Here is a 14164-nt window from a genome sequence, read left to right on the forward strand (position 1 = left end):
AGTATTTCCCACCGGTTGGCACCGTCCCCGATTTGCTGTGCGTACTTCTCCTTCCTGTTCCATTGGGATTGCCGATTGTTGTGTTCAGACATCTATAAACGTATTTGAACTAATGCAGTCGTGGTGAAGTGACTCAACAGGCGAATGCAGAACGGCCGCTTTGTTACTTTTTACGGGTTTATTAACGATTTTAGTACTGTTGTTCAGGTTGACAAATGCCAGGTGGACGATATGGACTGATTGCAGCGATTTATAATCGTAATCCGTTTGATTGAAATCAATAAGCCGGGCAGAAGAGAATTTTTTTTATGTTAGAGCAGTTTAAGGAGTGGGTGTCTTTTTAAGATTTTTTAGAAGATGTGTATTTGGATATTACGATTGGCTAAGATTTATTTATGAAATATAATTAGTTATAGCTACCATCAACAAAATTGTGTCCTAGGCTTATTTGATCCCAGAATTTTTTTTATTATATTTCATTCCGTTACCCTGTTACTTTTCAATCCCTCATCTCATAAGATAGTTGAAACTTCAAGCAGAATTAGTGCCAAAATCGTATGTAAATTATTTTGCGTTCAGGAACTTCTCCGGGAGCTTCATAAGGTAGCTCACTGAAATATCAACAAAGAAAATTTGCGCTACTTTACTTTCAATCCTACTTGGAAGACGGCTTATGCGTCACACTGATGCAACGTTAGACTTAATTTTTCTTCTTTTTTCACTACAGAAAGTAGTTCATGGTTTCTTGGAGTTTTCAAAACGGATATTGATGCTCCATTAATTACAGAGCTATCTAGTTACACTTTGTTTTTCTTTTAGTGATGGAGCATTTTCTGTGCCAATTAGTAAATTAGCAATATGTAGGATTAGTTTTCCTACTTCGAAATATTGTTTTCGTCCATGTCATGATTATGATGTGTCCATGCTGATAGTTTGCTTTTTAATTTTTTCATCTTGTGGGTAATCATTTAGGAAAAAGCTAGAACTAATGTGCATTGGTTTTAGTTCTCGTGCAGGGTTTTCTATTGTGCGCAGTCTGTTTACTGTACTCACACGATATTTCTTAGGATATGCGAAGAAAAAAATAGAATAAAGATATACTGTTAGACAACAGCTAAGTGAGTTATGGGTAATAATCAACTATTGAAATTATTTTTCAAAAATAGCGCATTATCTCAAAATCTTTAAGACCTCTATTACTGGTACCTTCGGAAGAGTTGCGCAGAATAGCAGTACATAAAACTTCTTCGAAGATACCATCCTTCTATCATACCTCATTAAAAAACTAGGTAGAGAACTATTTTGATGCAACCACAGGACGGCCTAGATACTAAGCATCAACTTTGCCGAAGACACTATATTTCTGTAACGTAGCCACGAGGATTTATTAATTTAATCCGATTTTTGGATTCCCGACCACTGTGTTTTGTGCCGCAGCGTTTTTCATCCGATCCACATGATTCTCGCATTATTGTATTTTATATTTTATGGGTGTAACCCATATGGCATAATGGACGTTTGGTATAATGCTTATTGAGAGGTAGGGAAATTTGGCATAATGGACGTTTGGCATAATGGACATCTGGCATAAAACCTATTGGGGGTTAATGGACATTCAGCATAACGGAGGTTTGGCATAATGGAAGATTGATGGATTAAAAGTGTCTTTTGGATTACGCGATATCTTGCAAGTAAGATTTCCGTTATTCGATAACTCAAATAAAGAGTAACATGTACAGTAGGGGAGACTGAGGAGACTTGATCCCCGGGGAGACTTGATCCCATCATCGTAACTCAAAAGCGGATCAGAATACATTAATCGAATATACTAGAAAGTTGCGTAGTTTTATCTGAAAATAAATTTCTTTAATGCCAAAAAAAGAAATTGGACATGTGTAACCGAACTTTTACCGATTTAAAACAAAAAATCTCTGAAGAAGATTTATTTTCTAAATTGTCAAACTTTTATACAATTGATAAAATCACCCACTACATACTATACTTTTGCATACATAATTACAGGAGAATGTCAATTATATGAATACGTTATGATTGAGCTGATTTTTTTGTTCAACTATATTTTTATTAAAGTTCGCTGAAACAGATGCTATTCACTTGATCCCTTCAAATTCATGGAGATTTGATTCGCTTCGCCATGCTTCATACACAACACTGAACATAACCAAATTCACACCAGAAGAATTAAAGTAATTGTTGCCAGACAATAACAAAAATGATTTGTTAAAAATGAACGCTGCATCATACAGAAACTTAACTGTAATTGTTTACTACAGTATACGTAGCAACCATGCATCCCACATTTGACGTTCCTCAACCATAACAACAAACAGCTTTCAAAAAATTGCACATGGATTTGGGGAATTCGTAAAAAAATCAGGTGAGAGAAGCGCAAAATATAGTAACAAAAATAACAATATCTAATCACAACAATCTAATCAATACTGCAATCCATTAATAACAGTGAATAGGGTAAGCTACCTATTTTCACGTAATTAGTGAGGGTATCACATTATTTCATTATTTATTAATTGTATTATTTCAGCTTTTTTGCATTGTTATTAAGAGCTAATATAATAACAAAAATGTCATGAGAATGGTGGAATTCTTCTGTTTAAACTAATCTCTTATCGAGTTCCCCAATTATCACAATACCATTTCAGCCAATGCTTTAAGCAAATATGGCACACGCTGCTCTAACAAAAGGCTTCAGATGGTTAGGGTGATAATAGAAACATGGCAAAAATAGGCTTATTACCCTACATGCTCTTTTAAACACGCTTTCAAAGAGGAATCAAGTGTCCCCAAAAAAAGGGATCGAGCCTCCACTAATCTAAGAATTTTCTATTTTTTGTTTTCCAGAAATGCTCATAGCTCATGTCCACTATAATATTTCCATGCAACTTTTTTTTTATAATTAGCAGTCATCCCTAGAAACTATATAAAACGACAAAAATACTTAACATTTTAACGACATTCCATTAGCTAGAGTTTACTGGGTAGGGAAAGTTATGAAAATTAGAGCCATAGTACTCAAGTGAGAGCGATGATGTGAAGTAAACAGATCGGAAAACTAGAAGTCATTAGAACAGGCTTAATATCGTACGGGCTTAACTTTTGTCTTCTGCTAATGAGGGTCGAGCTTAGACAGCATAACTACGAACCACCCGAGTTCACTAGCATGTGTCTTGGTATATTGTCACGGTAAAGATGGACTTGCCTGTGCCTGCCTGTGAAGAAATCGGATAAGTAGTTTTTGAATGGCAGGTAACACCGCAAATCATGTTTTTCCAGAGACGTACAAAAAGCTTCGTCACCAAGTCCCTTGTCAATACAACTTTTGCATAGAAAAATTACAGAATGTTATTGTAATGATACACTATAATATGCGAAAGTTTTATCAATTTGCTTCACGCAGTGTTCTAAAAAATCCCAAAAAAGTGTTTATTTTTTCACGCCTGGCCCCTCCCTAACAGACCTACCACTAAGCGTTTACTATAAGATAACCCAAAATTTTTATTATTCAGCTTACACTTCTAAATAAAAGTATTACGCCTCCGAAGACGTGAACTATTCGACGTCGCACAGTGGCGGGTTTGGCTAAAAACCTGGCCAAAAGTCGAAAGCTGCATGGTAGTACTTTGGGGTCTAGTACATATATTGTCCTTCAGATGGTGCTGCCGTGTTTTGCTCATATTTTTCATCGAGCGCCCGAAATATCAGTATTATTCAAGTGTAGCTAGATTTTGATAAAAGTGTCGGTTTCAAATGTGTAATACTTTTTTTGTCCACGTCTGTCCATTATGTTTCAAGGCAATTTGTGCTCCTTGAACGATTCTCTATTTGGAGCATAATAGAATTCTTGCCCGAATTTACCCGTTTATGGGTAATCTTTGATTAAGTGGGTAGGGAGATGGATTATAAGATTATCAGTTTAAAATTTGGACTCGTCCTTTTAATTACTGCTGCACCTCCGGTTATCATAGTGAGTCGAACAATACTGAATTTTAATCAGAAAGAGTTGTGTATTTAGTGGTGAAAATTTCTTCGAGATTCATAAACATGTTCAAAAGTTATCAAAAGTGGAACGCAAAAGACGTAAATAATTTTGGTCCTTCATATTGAAATCCAACGAGGTCAACAGAAGTGATCGCCAAAAATCGATTATGAATACCATGATTAAACGTTACCGGGAAACTATGACCTTTGACCATAGGGGAACGCGGGGCAAGTCCGACACCTTAAGCGCAATAATTTTTCTAAAATTCCACAAAGTTCCTAAAATTGTATATTCTGTGCATAATCCTTGTTTAGGTGGTTATTAACAAAATATAATTTTTTCAGCGTTTCAAAAAATTGAATTCATTAAAAATTATTGGTTGCCAAAAAATGGAGAAAAATGTCATTTTAAAAACGCTGCGGGTAAGACCGACACCCCAAAGGGGCAAGAGCGACCCCCTTTTGAACTTTCTTTTTGTCCAATTTTTTCCATTAAAAATGTATTGTGTATGTGTGATAACATGCAATTATGTGTATATGAGTATGTGTGATGCAAACGCATACTTTCTGTAGTTTCATCGCGTAGCAAGAGGAAGAGCATTCGAATGCGTAGTGTTATGAATAAATAATGTTTAACGCAAGGTTTATATTATGGTACAGGTTTTCTCAAGTAATTCTTTCGAGCTTTATTGCCACTTGTATAGCCATTCTAACGAGGAAGAGCTATTCTGCAAGCAGATTATATACGCTGTTACTTGGACTCATTCACTTAGAAGTGACGCACGCTTCGTAGTAAGCTATCCGGTTCGTGTTGTGATTTTTCGGAACATTGTTGATCAACAATCCGACGGTCAATGAAATTTTTTCATCAATATCATTTCAAAATCTCATATTAGATTAAACTTTTCGTTTCTTTTTGTAATATTATTATGAATCGCGTTCAATTAATTTTTAATTTTTTTGGTCGGCTTGAGACAATACTGATAAATAAATGCAAAAAACATAGTTTCCGTGTATTTCAATTATTAACATGACGTAATTATAGTATAATTGAACACAACAAATATACCCAGTCGTTTGTATCGAATCAAAAACGAACCCAATTATCTAAACACCGTGTCGGTCTTACCCCACCCAAAAACTGTCGGTCTTACCCCAACAGCGCCCATTTTTGTTAAATGCTCAATTAACAGTATTGAAATACTCAAACTTATCTTCGATACATACAAATAACGATATGAAGAGTAGAACAGAATGTGTGACAAAAAAAACTGTTCATTTTCAAAGCTTTTGTGTTATTAAAACCTTAAAATGTATCAACTAAAAATAACATCCAAAAGCGCATCAACTTTGCTTTCGCTTGTTTTGTTTATTTTGTTGACGTTTATGAACCCATATGGCATCGATATGTATCGAAATGCCAAAAATAATGGTACTAATAATATCCTGTCATTATTGTATGATTTAAAATTTGATATCTGGGAAAAGTCGTGGGGTGTCGGGCTTACCCAGGGTGTCGGGCTTCCCCCCAGTTCCCCTACAAAGCAAAACAAATCTAGAGGTGGAATATATGACTGGATACTACAAGCGAAAAGAGTAGAGTAGTGCAAAAGAATACTGGGATCTCCAGCCGTGATTGTGCCAAAAAGCTCACTTTGGCGTACACTCCAGCTTGGCGAATTTGTTTGTGAGAAGGTTGACAGTCATAGCACGTCAGTAAGCATTACAACAAAACGTGGTTGCTCAAAACTATACCAGGAAGCAGTACTAGCATGTTCTGACCAAGTGTAACGCATGAATTTAAATGGACGTATCATCGTATAATAATGTACTTTGGACAAATCATTGGTCAAATTTAATTTCAATGAAACTATCAATCTTAGTAAATTTCACTTATTTTCGTGTTTTTCTCATATTTATTTTTAGTTACTGCAATTTGCATGCAAACTTGTTGTCAATTCACTCCATGCAGTTCGTCGCAGTATCGGCTTATATTCTGTATATTAGAAAAATACTATTTTTCGTTTTTTGAGAAATATGTGCATCAACAATTGAACAATAAGCGTACTGAGAGTTTAAAAGTTTTGTAATCATGTTGCATAATATTTCAAAATACGTAGTTTGCAATGACTAATACTTCAATTCTCATAATAGCTACATTATCTAGACACTCAAACCTCTTAATGCGTGCAAATCAACAAATTCTCATTTAGCTACACACTATTCAAAATTCGATACATTATAAACGTTATTGACATACACTGGAACCATTAAATCTTCATTCGTGAAAAGTCTCTTATATTTAGATTAAAATGTCGGTCATTTTGCATGCGCCATTTTGAATTTTGAAAATCTGACATCAAAATCGTAATCTGCGCCCCAAAAAACCGTGGTAAGCACCTTTTCAGATCAATCAAAACCATTTTCGACTTTTGGCCAGGTTTTTAGGAAAATCCGCCACTGTGCGTCGGGACGTTTTAATTGTAGTACCTTACAAAATTGATCGATTTCTAATTCTTGTGGCATATTTAACTTTTAATTCTTGTGGCACACATCACAATGCAACAAAGTTGAGGTACACTGGGATAACTGTATAACTTAATTGTGCACGTAAATGTGTGCAGATAGGAGTAAACAAAAGGCAAACAATGCACGTAGTTTTGAATATATTTATTCGCCCTCTTTTGTTTTGTGTTGATCATATTTTGATAATAACTTTAAGATAAAAATTACTTGTAATCGCTTGAGAATAGCTTTGCATGAAATGGCATGCCAAATAGTATTTTTTGAGTGTCTTGCTAGAGATACCGCAAGTTACCACATGCAATTATGGCTTATTTAGTTGCTAGTTTAGTTTAGTTTAACTCAACACAGTTGGAGTGAACAACTATCCGACTTCCATCTTCTTGTTTTATAGATCACTAGCTAACCCCCGTCGCTAGTTGCTGCGACTTTCCTTTCAACGAATTTGGAGTAAAACACAATCTGTTCAGCTGAGTATATTAGAAGAGAAAAATGAACATCTTTTCATTGTAAATCCAGTGGATAAACAATTTTTCGGGTATACCCATTTGGTGTGAAAATGAACGCATTTCTTGCACTGGAACATGCGACATACAGCTGGCCGTACACCTGCGATGGCATTTTGTTTTGAACATAACACTCGGGGAGAATCGAGACAACAGTCAAGTCTTTCAGCATCTTATGATGTTGTGTGCTCCTTTTTGCTCCTTAGCGGGTTATTTGAGGTAGAAGTTATCCAAGAAATATCGAAAAATTTGGAATATGTTTTTTAAATATAATAGATAGGAGGTTTCTTTGTTCCGCAAAAGTATGTGATACTGTACCGCAAACCATTGTGTGGATGATTTCTAGAACGTAGAAGAATTACTAAAAAAGTTAACACGAAAAAACTAATTTAGATAACATAAAAAAATATTAAAGTTAGATAATGTCTTCAGTAATTTCTTATGCAGTCTACAACTTTGCCGAAGACACAAAGTTTCGATCTTAATTAGTTAAGGAAATAAGTTTCGTATATCACTGATAGGTGAATTAATCACTCCTAAAGTTAACGATTTAGACGCTATTAATTTTGAGCACGAAAACGATGTTTTAAAACACTGTGCAGTCTTCGGTACACTGTATTGTGCCGCCTGTTTTAAATATTATCCAATTCGCCCTAGTGTTCACGAAGTGAAACATTTATTAAAGGTTCAAATGCAGGTTAGAGTTACGGAAGCCATCTTCATTCAATTTAACCACAAACATAATGCAGTACTGTTAACGTTCAAAATCTTGGCCATGATGTACAGTTCTGCTTTGGATAATACCATGCAATGATGCAAAACATCGTTGAACATGACAATGTTAGTATCAAGATATCTGTTAATATGGACGATAATAGCATTATAGTACCGCTACACAATCCATCTTCGCATATTGGCAACCAGTTCATAAAAACCATCATGTCGGGATACAGCTTTCATCAACTAAGTCCCAAAGAATTGTAGTTGCTGCTCAAGTACCAATGAATCCTGGAACAGTAGAACCTACGTATAGCGTTTCCGACCGCTGTGCAGCGCCTACTACCTCCAAATGAACGGCCTGCACACTGAGAAAAAATGAAAATTGCATTGGATGTAAACAACATTGCGAGCGACGTATGCTGCTGTTTAACAATTGAATGTTACATGTCTTAACAGGTGAAATAAAATATTGCGTCTCTTTTGATGTAAAACTCGGCTAAAGAAGATGAAGAATTGTGAACGAAGCACATTTTTACATGTGCTTAAATGTAAATTCAAGTGAATTGCGAGATGTAAATATTTTTAAGTGCGTGCACCAACATTCGATTCGAATGGCAAAAAAACGATCGTGATTCGTAAGTTCAATAGAGAATCTAAAACAGTTAATCGTGAAAACCTTTACAACACAAAGTGACCCCTGAGCAACAGTAGGCGAAGCAGATAATGGATTTCTCTTGAATTACTAATTCTCGACCCCGACACTTCCTAGATCTAGATTTCTAGACTTTTGGAGAATCGCAACTGTTCCCTCATTGTAGTCTGTCATTTCGAATCCGTCAAAATTCCATACAAACTTCAAGAACATTAATCCGAGTTAGTTCAAATTTGAATCAGACACTCCTGGTGCATCTACAACTTGACGTCAAAATCAAATACACTTAAAGATCATAAACAAATCAATTAATAAAGCCTGGCGATGGCTGCTTCTTCCATATATTCAAATTACTGAAAATATATATTATTTTGGTTGTACTGAGCATATGATGGTAAAAAATGAAAGACTTCTTGCATTGCGTAAGTAGCGTACCGATCTTGATCGGAATATTTTTTTAAATTTTATTTGTTTATTTGTCACGGTTCACTGTGTTTACTCAACGGAGTTAAGAATCATATTTATATAAAAAATGAAAAAAAAAATACAATGATCCGCCGGATCTCGTGCATGCAATTTGCTACTGCGCGCGGGGATCTTCCTTCGCGGTGGGAAACATTTGTTTTCGCACCAACTGCAACTTGATCGCCATTCACTTCTCTCTCGTTGTAGTACACGTTTTTGAATTGGTTGTTAACGCTGTCATCGCTCTCGCATTCTTCCTTGCTTCTTGTCTTTACGGGACACTAGTGTGAACCCATCGTCCTTCCCCCTTTTTTATTCAGACAGTTTATTTGACGTGCGTTAGCTTTGAGGTTCCAGGGTTTCATTTTCTTTAAAACTATGAGAGTTACAGTTACATGAGAGGTATTTTCTTAAAACTAAGGTGAACAATATGAGATATTCGTTAAACTAGTTACTAAGGTGAATTAAATATAACTAAAATTTAAAATTAGGTAATTAAATTTACTTAAAACTAGGGAGATAATTCTTTTTTCATTAACCTCAGAGGAACAGTCACTTATAACTAAAACAATATTTCAACATCGGAATAGCATAGCATCTGGGACAGGAGATGGAGGCGGGACAACGCTAACAAGGAAGGAAAAATAGTCAAACTAATTTATTTATTGTTTTCAAAAAATAGTTACATGTAAAAGAGGTCTCGGCTTGACAAAAGGACACGAATTGGAATGTTAGATGGTCTTCTTCGGGCCCGTATGGAATCTTATAAAAGGGACCTAACTTCTGTCTTATTTCCTTTCTGGCTGCTGATGCTGATTGCTGACTGTTGATTTAGAGGCACTAGATGCAGTTTGCATTATTGTCTGAACAACAACCACAAACTCGACAACCGTTTGTGGTTCAGGCAATGGCATTGAAACCGGTGTGTTGAAGTTACTTGCCGTAGATGAGTTAGCGGTTTCTGTGCATGGTTTTCCGTAATATGCCGTCTGCTTGGAAAACCAACACGTGTCAATCTTTGCATGATATGTATTCGCAAAATGTGTTATGTGTGATGAAAGTGCCGTGTGTTTTATATTGAAGGGTCAGATAGGAAGATATGAGTCGGTTCAACCGCATTCTCACCACAGAAACTACACTGGAAATAGCTGGGAAATAGTTTGTCTATACATCTTTTGTGACCGATTTCACTTCTCCGTATTCCGAAATGAATGGTTTATTGGGCATATCGCGAATACGCGGTACCAGATCCTGTAGTCGTACTTCGATTTGACCATCATGATACGAACGCTATCGCACTCAATCACACGTCTTAGGTTGAATCTTTTTGGCCCACTGATTTGTTGAACGTTATCAGTACTTCAGTATGTGAGTGTGGTTAATATGATAAAACTGGATAAAGACTTTCGTAAGCCTTAGCTCCATTTTTTACCTTGATTAAATGTTTCACCTCGCGAATACTTAGTCTACTACAAAAGGCACCAGGTTTTACTGCTGCGGCTTATTCGCCTCGTCGGATTACCACGGCGAGAATAAACGTAACGGTGACATTTACTCTTCAGATAATGCAAACCGACTAGTGTTTGTCGGTATCCTCGCATTGGTTTGGTAAAGTAGACTAAGTTTCGCGACTGATATTTTCGGGAGCTGAAAATGGACTGAGAACAAGTTTATTTTTAAACTTCTTGATGAAACAAATAGTTTACTTAGTACACAGAACTAAGAAATAAGCCTTACACACTCAATTCGGCTCGGTAATTTCCTAACAACTGTGAAGTCAGCAAATCTAGAAACTGATACCTCAGTAAAGTGAGATTAGTTTACTGATTTTCGGTGAAATATTCTCCGACTCTCAGCACTCAAACGTCACTTTTACTGAGATCCCAGCAAAAAGAATTGTTTGCTGAATTTCAGCTGTTAAGATTTCGGCAAAAGATGTCTAAAAAGCTGAGATTCGGCAGAAAAAATTAAGTGTGTGCGCCTTAAGAATAATGTTAATTCGATTCTTCTAGCGAAACAACGACAGCACTTAAAAGCACCGCTCGTCGGACCATTGATAAGTGTAAATAAAGTCACATTTTAGTGTCCTGAAAAGCATGCGTTAGGAAATACGATACATAAATTAATTGCATTAAGGAATGTTGTCAGTTTTTATCATCACACTCAACGATGACGTTGATGTTCATTGAAAGTCGAAAGTCATTCAGCTTATGAAAGGATTTTTATTGAAGTTTACGGTGAAAATCAAACGCAAACAACATATTACATAATATAGTTCGTGTCAATCATTTCTTGAGCAAATTTTTGTGAAATTAACGGCAAAAAATTTGTGAAAATTATCTAAATTGGTTATTAAACAATCAATAAAATTTGTTATTAAATATTGTTTTAAATGTTCATGCAGGCTGACCCTCTGAAAAGCGATTTATACAATTATGTAAGTCAGCAAGAATTGGATGTGGGTTATCATGCATTTCGACTGACGCTCGGGCATTTGCCGACTAAACACAACCAGATGTCACAATCGATGTCAAATAGCAACACAAAATGCAATGAAACCGTCCAGGGTTTTTGCATCGTGGAATTTCAAATTGAGGTAATGAGTGCAGAGAACTTGAGCTATCCGTCCTGTAATGTACCAGAAGATGATAAATTGAAACAGCTCGATTATAGCTTTACCTCATATCAAAAAATTTTAGACTTATTTTAAATAAAATGTATCGATTATCAGAATCACTGTTTATCGTTCTAGCTACTCTCAACGTAGACTGATTATCTGCGAAATGATAGGCTAAAACTCGGTATACCGTCGAAGAGCATGTTTTATTCGTTTTTTCTTCAATTCAATCTGTTTATTTGACACGGCACGTTTAAGCTGTCTGCGTTGCTTACAACTGAGCTGGAAGAGCCGGACAAGGGCGCACTTCATCAGCAGATATGATTAACCGAACTTTCGCTCGCGTGATACCGAAACGAAACAACGCGATGAGATCGTGACCGACACGTGCCGCGATCCACAGACCACTACTTCTCGCATTCATATATTTTCTACATCTTTCCTTTCGCGCGTTCCGATTGGAAAGACCGCCCAGGAGGCGGAAAATCCATGCGAGGAAGCTCTAATTCAATAAACGTTTTTTTCCACTACTTCAGTCTGTCTCTGCTTGCATGTTCGGACATAACGAGCTGGGGGAGAGCATGAAGCATCACACGCTAGTAACAAACAGCATTAGCACCTAGACCTCTTCCCCCTCTCGCTTAGACGCCTTATTCGCCATAAATCGTTGTGCATCGCGGACCAGCGATGATGAGTAGCAATCGTTGCAGTACTGCTGCAACGAGGAGTCGTCCATTCATGAGACGAGCGGGAATCAGCTGTTGACGTGACTGGATGCGCCCATCAGGAAGGTAATGGGTACATTGGTTAAATGGTTACTCGCGAATTCCGGGGCACGTCTTGACGGTGAAGGGTTGGCACTGTTTTGTTATACATCGGGAGTCTTTGAACTCAGCGCTTCATTATGTAGTAGCGTGTGAGTGCCGGTTCGCGCAGACTGTCTTTGATCTCTCGTTGATGCTGCCCGGTGCCCGGTCTCGTTCCGTATGAATTTCGCGTATTTTGTTGCGGTTGGAAATGAGATTAGCAGAAAACGACCTGGAAAAGCGGTGTTCTCGGGTGGAGAATGGTAATGATTATGGAAATTGATATTCACTGCACGTGATGAGACTCAATTTGCATGCATTTTATCGCAGCATCATGCATTTCATAAAGCTGTTTAACAATTTAAAAAGAGTTATTACATGTAAGTTATCGAGATGAAATTCCTCATTTTCCTGAATTAAAAATAATTTTTTTAATTAAGCAACAACGGATGTTGATGAATATCATCATAACCATTCTGACAAAAATGTCGTACTGCTTTTTTACTCAATCCTTTTTTCGGGACAGATTACCCACGAAATATTTTAAACGCTTCACATTCCATATATTCATCACGCCTCGCCGACCAAACCTGATTACCACAATTCGTCATAATGTTTTTATCATTAGTTTTTTTCCCAGTATTCCATCCGTCAGGGCATTAATAACATCGTCTTAATTCGTTCTCATTTCCTACCTGAAACCACAATCGCCTTTCGGGCGATCGTTTTTTTTTCTCTCTCGGATATTATCATCACAATATTATCTTTCAAGGTTGCGCGCCAATGGTGGTGTTGGTCGGTTCTTGGAGTCACTTACATATATCAAGAAACGACCTGAGTAGCAAACCGTCAAAACCAACTAAACTAAAAGAACGAATCATCATAAAAGTCGAAGATTTGATTTTCGTTCCACCTTTGCTGTCGGTTTCCCTTCTGATGCCAGGCTTAACTCGCCTCATATGATGAATTATCTATGGCTGTGGGTATTTTTGGGATTTTTTTTTGTCGAGAGGTAAAGATCACAATGTTGCATATATTGGGCTGGAAATGAAGTTTCACATGGTCAAGAAGTATTAGTTTAAAAGATCACTCCTTTCCATGGACTTTTGTCTAACTTCTAGAAACAAAAGTATAATTAACAAAAATGGACTAATGTAAAGAACGAAGAAGAAAATGATGGATCTTACTGAGAATATGGTTGTCTAATAACAACTAAATTTCGCCGATTTACCCACGGAAAATTTCGCCTCGATAGAACAAAGTTATACAACCGCCAAAGCACCTCATTGTCGAAACACACAATCCGAAAATCCAGTCGGAATGATTTCGTCTGCCTCAGGAAATCTTTGCAGATCGATTTAGCGGATAACGAACGTTAGATTAAGTTAAGACCCGGACTAAGCGGGACAGGGACCGGCATTAAATTATCCGCCTCACCGGTTACTGATTATTCATCGCTTTTGTCATTCTACTTCTACTTTTTGGTAAATCTGTGTATGCGTGTGTTTGTGTAAGTAAGTCTGCGGAGGTTAAATGACGAATGGTACTTGATTATTCCATTACTCTTGTCTTTTGTACAATTTTTTTTTGGGTTGAATGAATTCAAGCGATATGTAGGGGGATAAATCTGGATCTGATTTTTGCTCCCTTTCTCTCTGTTTAACATCAAATACTGTGTATTTCCATCCTCTGCACCATGTTCAGCATCTTAAGAAATGGTACAGTAAAGGAAGACACAAAAATTGAATGATAAAAACTATTCCTGGAAATGGGTTTACCTAAAAATATGAAACGAATTCTCGGCAAGGGGTATGAAAAGAGAATCGGTTTGGTTCGGTGTTTCGTTCAAGCCAGTCTT

The 14164-nt window shown here is 36.7% G+C and overlaps 1 protein-coding gene across 3 annotated transcripts in view; it reads left to right on the forward strand.

The window, feature by feature from the left end:
* Positions 1-14164, forward strand: part of LOC131683449 (probable serine/threonine-protein kinase DDB_G0282963) — a 709953-nt gene that overhangs the window by 682099 nt on the left and 13690 nt on the right. The gene's annotated exons all lie outside the window — the stretch shown is intronic.

Source organism: Topomyia yanbarensis, chromosome 2, assembly GCF_030247195.1.
Source record: "Topomyia yanbarensis strain Yona2022 chromosome 2, ASM3024719v1, whole genome shotgun sequence".
Taxonomy (NCBI): domain Eukaryota; kingdom Metazoa; phylum Arthropoda; class Insecta; order Diptera; family Culicidae; genus Topomyia; species Topomyia yanbarensis.